The following is a 7,564-nucleotide window of genomic DNA, read 5'->3' as shown; positions in this document are numbered from 1 at the left end:
TTGAGGTCCATCCACTTTCCTACAAATGGCCAGATTTCATTCTTTCTCATTGCCATGTAGTACTCCATTGTGTGTATATACCACATCTTCTCGATCCACTCATCAGGTGATGGTCATTTAGGCTCTTTCCATGTTTTGGCTATTGTTGACAGTGCTGCTATGAACATTGGGGTACATGTGCCCCTATGCCTCAGCATTTCTGTATCCCTCGGGTAAATCCCTAGCAGTGCTGTGTTTTCAACTTTATTTGTTGTTTGACTTTGCCAAGCAATCATTTACTTTATTTTAAGCATATTTATTTTGAGAGAAACAGAGAGAGAGAGAGAGAGAGAGAAAGAGAGGGAGGGAGGGAGGGCGGGCAGAAACAGAAGAAAAGAAAAAACCCCAAGAAGGCTCCAGGCCATCAGCACAGAGTCCAACACAGGGCTCGATCCCAGGAACCATCAGATTATGACCTGAGCCAAAATGAAGAGTTGGACGCTTAAGAGACTGGACACTCAGGCACCCCAGTCATTCACTTTTTAAACAATCCTGTTACTGTAATCAAAAGTGTCTGTAGTGGTGAGCTGCCCATTCGGGCCACAGTCATGCAGCTGCCAGAGTCACAGTAACAGCACCTACAAAGACAAGCGTCGACAACTCTGTTCTGTTGTAAAGTATGGATGTGCCTTTATACTGAAATAGGTATTTTTAAGTTTATTTATTTATTTTTGAGAGAGATAGAAAGCATGAGTGGGGGAGGGACAAAGAGAGAAGGAGAGAGAGAATCTCAAGAGGCTTCATGCTGTCAGTGCAAAGCCCGATGTGGGGCTCGAACCCACAAAACTGTGAGATCATGACCTGGGCCGAAATGAAGAGTTGGACCCTTAACCAACTGAGCCACTCAGGCACCTCTATTTTAAAATCTATATTTTTATAAATTATATTATTTTTATTTTTCTTTCATATTACTGTTAAGGCATTATATTGCCTTTAAAAAACACTATGAATGCCTAGGTTAAATAATCTATGATTTCCATTTAGAAATGGAAAAACTAAAAATATATTGCACAAAAGAAAAAAAAACCTTTTCCCTCTACCCTCCTAGTTTCTCCGGGTGATGTCCTGAAAATTAGACTGGCAAAAGACGGAGGCATAAGTGAAGAAAGAGAGGGAGTTCATTAACATGTGCAGTGTGTGCCCATGCAGGGAGGCCAAGGGGTGGTGAGGAACTTGGCTAATATAACATACAAACAGAGAACGATAAATGTGCAGACAAATGACAAGACAAAAGTAAAGGGTTTATGCTTTCAAGGTAGCAAACTGTGAAAAGGTAAATATACGAGGGACACTAACAGAGGATGGTTTGTTTATGAGGTCCGTTTTGGAGCCAACTTTCTATCTTCATCATGGCCATAAAACTACCCCGGAAGAGGAGATTTATGGCAGTCTTCATATCCCCAAAGTTTCTGCTTTCAGTCAGATAAGGGAAGCCCCGGGGAGGATTGATTCTTTCTTCATCTGTTGAATCTCATACCCGACAGCTCAAAGTAAGTGGCACATTTTGGTATGTCGTATTTGAGTCCCTATGATAAATGTACACACCCACCCACCCGCCCACATATTTGTCACAGCGTTCACAGTTCAGTAAGATCAGGAAGCATTGACCTGCACCTTCCAGCCCCACCTACCCCTGTCACTCAACACCTTTTCTATCCTTTTTATTAGTTTATCAGCTAATCCACACTATCTGCCTTTTATTTCTTGAACACGGTCATAAACACGCACCTAACTCAGGGCTTTGTACCTGCTGTTCCTTGTATCTGGAGCTGGTCCCTCAAACATTTATGTAGCTTATTCCCCCTCTCTCATCAGTTTTTTTTTTTCAAAAGTCACTTCATCTGAGAGGGCTATTTTGTCAGTTCTAGTAAAGAATAGCAATCCTGTCTCGAGTCATTGTCCCCCTGCTTCATATATCCTCACAGTGCCTATTACCACTTGGTCACATGGTATACATTGGAATTACTCTTGTCAGCTTCTCGCCATTAAATATAAGTTTCCTTAAAAACCCAGAGATTTTGTTTATCTACATACTTATGCTTAATTGCTTATATATTTATAAATACATATTTAAGTAAATTTATATATATGGATATAAAATATAAATATATCTTCCTTTTCTTCTCTAGAGGCACAATGCAATGAAAAATGCAAAAGAAAACAGTGAGAGTTTGGGTTCAACATTTCTCAGATGTTTTATTCTTAGGGGCAAAATAAATTTATATCTGGTATAAGGTATAAAGGACACTCAAAGATCTACTATAAAGGAGACTCAAAATATCACCTGAGTGAATGCACAATCAGCAAAGTATTTGAAGCACAAATGACCAGGACAGGGAAGCACCTTTGGTAAAGATGCTGATGGAGACCTTTTAATGGTTCTATAGAAAAACAAGGTGACATTGGTTTTACTGAAAGGAAATATATTAGCCTCTAGTATTTTTTAAATGTAGATAAATTACAGGATTTGGAAGCAAGAGTCCATTGCATCTCTTCATACTGAATGAAAATTAAGAAATAAGCCATTTCTTGAAATGATACTGAAAAGCACAGACTATTAGTTTTTGTATAAAAACTATGTGAGGGGGCACCTGGGTGGCTCACTCAGTTAAATTTCCGACTTCGGCTCAGGTCATGATCTCACAGCTTATGAGTTTGAGCCTTGCATCAGGCTCTGTGCTGACAGCTCGGAGCCTGGAGCTGCTTCAGATTCTGTGTCTCCCTCTCTCTCTACCCCTCCCCTGCTTGCAATCTGTCTCTCTCTCAAAAATAAAAAACAAAACAAAATTTTAAAAATGTATGTGAGAAAGACAACAGAGAAAAGGAAAAGGGTATAATTCCTGATCTAAAATAAAGACCTATGGAAGTTAAATATCAAAAATAGCACAAACATAAATGTTAGAAATCAATGGGTTATTTTGACATGTATAAGCCATGTATGTTAATAGGGATACTTTATATTTGAGGGATTGTGCTGATAGTCATAATAAATACCCATATTATGAAAAGATAATCTTTAGTCAATCACAGGTATCTGGGTAACTTTGGAAACACAAACCAGTGGCACAGTTTATAAAAAGAGAGGAAAGAAAGAAGGGCTGAAGGGAGAAAGGAAAGGCAAAGGACAAATTTCAAATGCTCTATCGCTTTGAGCCTGGAAACCTCTTACTCATTCTTTCTGTCAAAATTAAAATATCTCCTCCTTCAAAAACTTCCCATTATTCTAGAATTATTTGTTCCTCAATCCTTTGTGCTACAATACTTTGTTCAAATTACTATAATAGTACACAAATTCATGCACAATAACATTGTTTATATAATAAATTGTGCTATTTAAATATATTACACATGAGGTATTAGGAAATGTAAAATGGGTCTTTTTATTACCTGATAGTCTCATGGATTTATGATGAACTACACTGAGTTTCTGCTTTACTTGTTTAATGAGAGATTTCAGGATGTTACTCAGCCTACAACATGGCGATATGATAAAAAAAAATACTTGTAGAACAGAAAATCAGCTAACTGTTATGACAATGAGATAAATATGATAAAGGCTGAGTTAAACTCAAGTATCAAAAGCATATATGATACGTTGTTTTATTTATGCACTATAATTATGTGTTCATAAAACAATTATATCACAACAAAAAAGAAAATAAAAATAATGGTTATAAGCCAACGGATAGCCAATCTGCTGTCATCATATTTTAAGCCCTACATAAATGTCATGACATGGAAAAGATTTTGTAAGCATCTTGTCATATTTATATAAAATGTTCGAACAAGATGTAATAGCTGCCATTTCAGTGTTGAAAGGCTGCTTGACCAATAGAATTCTTGAATGTTACTTTGCAAATAGCAATTCCAAATAACAGAATTAAGAACAAATCTCCACTTCTACAGGAACTTATTCACTTGATGGTAGCTTTTAAAGATACACAATATTTATATATCTTCAACATAGTTGCAATTCTTTTTTAATTTTTCAAATATTTATTTATTTTTGAGGGACAGAGCATGAGTAGGGGAGGGGCAGAGAGAGAGGGAGACACAGAATCCTCGCCAGGCTCCAGGCTCTGAACTGTCAGCACAGAACTGGATGCGGAGCTTGAAGTCATGAACTGTGAGATCATGACCTGAGCCGAAGTCAGAGGCTTAACTGACTGAGCCACCCGGGCGCTGCAAAATATTTGCAATTCTTAAGTGAGAATGAGATGTAGACTCTCTTCTACATCTTTTGCAGGAAAGATGTTGAAACTGGTGAACGTGTAATGGATATGATGACAATCCAGATAATTTGGTTTACTTGAACACCAATTACATGGCACCATTGCCAAATTTAGACACCTAAGGGTAAGTACTCAGGTAATTCTGCAAGCAGCAAGTGGAACAAATAAAGAAGAAATGAAAACCAAAATACAATTGATGGTAACAGCTTTAAATCTGTGTGGAAACATTCAGAAGGACGACTCTTCAAGCAACACTTTAACTTCAGCCTTCCAGGTTGCTTAAATATACTGCCTCTCACTATGGAAGATATCTCCAAATTCATACTTTAAAGCACATATAACCTTAACCTAGACATTCACCATTAAAGAAGAAAGAAAAGGGAAAATAAAATCCTGCCTCTCGTCTGACCTCAGCTGAAAATGCGCACCGATATATTATTTCCAGCGTGCACTACAGTTTTTCTAACAGGAATTTGGCAGGTGGCACTGCAGACACAACCTTGTCAAAGAACACAGCCCCGTCTTTTGACAGTGTAGTGAAGAAGACGGTATTAGCTTATTTAAGAAAAGTTTTACATTTTCTTCCTAGAGACTGAACAACTCCTTCTGATAAATCCAAAATGCAAATTTATTTTTCGTAATCATTGCCTCCTTTAAAAATATATTTAGTGAGGTAGTTTTCAGGACTTCTCTGCCCACCCTTGAATAAAATCAGTTGTAGGGAAACTTTGAATTGTTATCACAGACACATTTCAGTAATTAGAATGTTCAACCCAACATACTCGTCACAACTCTGAAGTTTAATAGCATATGTTCACCACTTCACATTAACACCAGGCTGTTTCAGGCTGGAAGCCTTTAGGATTAAAAATGGATATAGCTGGCTTTTCCACTTACTCATCTAAACCTTTCTCATAAACAGCTCTTTCCCCTCACCCTCTTTTCTAGATTATTCTGTTTTCAAGGTAAGGACAGTTCTTACTTTAACCATCATTCATCTCTAGGGGTCTGACATATTTTGGGAGGGTTTCTTTCCTAAGTTCTTGTCTGGTTCCCTCTGGCTGCTTCTCCTCTACCTTTATCTTAACTTCTGTTTTAGGTGGTTCTCTACCACTCTTTTCCTGGGCTCTGAATATGTACCTTCAGCTTCTTGCTGCTATATTCCCTCCATGACTCCAGGTGGCGCAATTGTACAGAAATCAGGACGACTTGCTCAGCACATCACTTCCAATAGAAAAGAACCCTAGAGGCATCCATTGTTACCACACAATCAGGGAGTGTATGTAGGTCGACTCCAAAATAGCGTTACTCACTATAGAGTTTTGGAGTTCTTTTTATTTTGCGGGGGTTCCAAGGTGGAAGTCAGATCCTAGTGGTCTCTGCCTCCCACATGAAGGCATCACATATTAAGCTCTCCATAGATGTGTGAGAGAGTCTGGACTCACAAGAATGTTCAAGTATAGGGAGGGAGAAGGGGGAGCAAAGAATATCACATCACATTTTTATCCAAAAATATCTTCCTCCCAATATCTCCTCCACCAAAAACCTCTCTCCTTTCTTTTTTTCTCTCTTCTATACTGGAGGTGAGAGGATTCAAAACACTAAGATCAATTTAAGTTCCCTTGGTAAATTCTTCAAATGGCAATTTATCTTTGGAATTCCAAATCTACTGTACAATAGGGCTATATGCAAAATCTCAAACTTTACAAGATGTACTTTAAACATCTTAATTATATAATAGTGAAATGGCGCTGGCTTCCGAATGCACCTTGGATACTTAAATATATCCAGATGCACTTAAAGGAAGCATTTGAGCAAGAAAACATACACCAGGAGATTAAAAGAAGCATGAACTAATCAGGCATAGACCAGAAGAGATAACCAGTGCCTGACACTTAGGATATTGGAATACCTCTTCTATTGAAAGAGAGAAATGCTACTGATATAAAATACATTTCTGCAAGATCTGTTCATTTATTTGTTCATTCATTCATCGGATTTATACAAATAAATACGAATATCTTTCATGTAATGAGCTATGTGCAGTGAGCTGGAATGCTATGCAAGAATACCAGTCATATTTTACTGAAGTAGTTATAATATCTTTCTAATGAGAATTCATATAGTATCTTCCAAGCTTTCCTAGAAAAATTAAAAAGTGATATCGCAGAATGCTCAATGTGGGAGCACAAACATATTTGCTTTCTTACCCGGTACCTAACATTATTGGTTTAATCTCCTTTTAGTAATTTATAATTGTGATTTGAGATGTAAATTTTTTATTCTGTTAATCACGAGTCCCTCAGATTTTCAAATGAAAATTCATCATCCAAATTACACCACTCTTGAAAATTATTTGAGCTTTTCAAGACTCAGTCTGGGAATCTCAAAATGTTCATCTAGTGATAGCCTTTGAGAGAAAAAAACATGTAGCTGTTTTCAGTTATGATAAATTATTTAATCATAAAGTTAATTAAAATGTATAAACCTGGTGCTAGTAATAAACTATGATGCAATCAGTTACAAAACCAAAAAAATACTAATTAAATAGAAATCATTAAATAGTTGATAAATTTGATGATAAACATGGCAGATAGTGTTTTACTGAAACCAAATCACCACTTAAAATATAAAAACACCAGGTGCCACACCAATCTGGATTTTTGAGTTCAGTATATGAGTTCTAGAGTCAGGTATGTGATGATTCGATTCTTGAATCAATTTTAGTTTTATTAGTCAAATTACACTAAAATTTGAGTTTACATTGTATGCTATGAGGTCCCACGGTCTTGTCTTAGCAAGAATTCTTTGTTTACTTTTTCCTTGACCTCCATTATTTTCTTATTAACCTGATATCATTAAAAAGTAAAATGATTTGTTGACTCAGCAGATCATAAACATAGAAATAAATCCACTTACTGAATTCATTCTCTAATGGAGCCTTTATAGTTGTAATCATTATGTAGTTTTAAGGTAACCAATGAAATGATGCAGAATGTACCACTTTTAATTGTTTAAACTTATAATTTAAATAAATGCAGACACTTAAACTTTTTTGTGGTAACCATCAAGGAGGAGGCCAAGGAGGAGAAAGCGAGGAGAAAGGGGAGACATTTTCACAACCTAAGGAACATATGGCCCCAGGAAGACATGATATAGACCCTGTGTTCCTTTGTACACTAAATAACAAAATTTAAAGTACAAAATCAGTTTGTAACACCTCAATTTTATATTAATCTATATAGTCAATATATTCCTTTTTTAGTTTTATTATTTTAAACTTTGATATATAT

General features: G+C 36.4%; 1 long non-coding RNA gene across 1 annotated transcript in view; it reads right to left on the bottom strand.

Moving 5' to 3' along the window:
- LOC115293263 overlaps nt 1–5,488 on the bottom strand; it is a 29,937-nt gene extending 24,449 nt beyond the window's left edge. Inside the window, exon 1 of the long non-coding RNA XR_003909449.1 lies at nt 5,412–5,488. This is a non-coding gene — a long non-coding RNA (uncharacterized LOC115293263). The remainder of the gene's footprint in view (nt 1–5,411) is intronic.
- Nucleotides 5,489–7,564: the final 2,076 nt, after the last annotated feature.

The sequence above is a fragment of the Suricata suricatta genome, chromosome 6, assembly GCF_006229205.1.
Source record: "Suricata suricatta isolate VVHF042 chromosome 6, meerkat_22Aug2017_6uvM2_HiC, whole genome shotgun sequence".
Taxonomy (NCBI): Eukaryota; Metazoa; Chordata; class Mammalia; order Carnivora; family Herpestidae; genus Suricata; species Suricata suricatta.
Note: the sequence above shows the minus strand (reverse complement) of the source record. Positions and strands in the feature narration are given on the sequence as shown.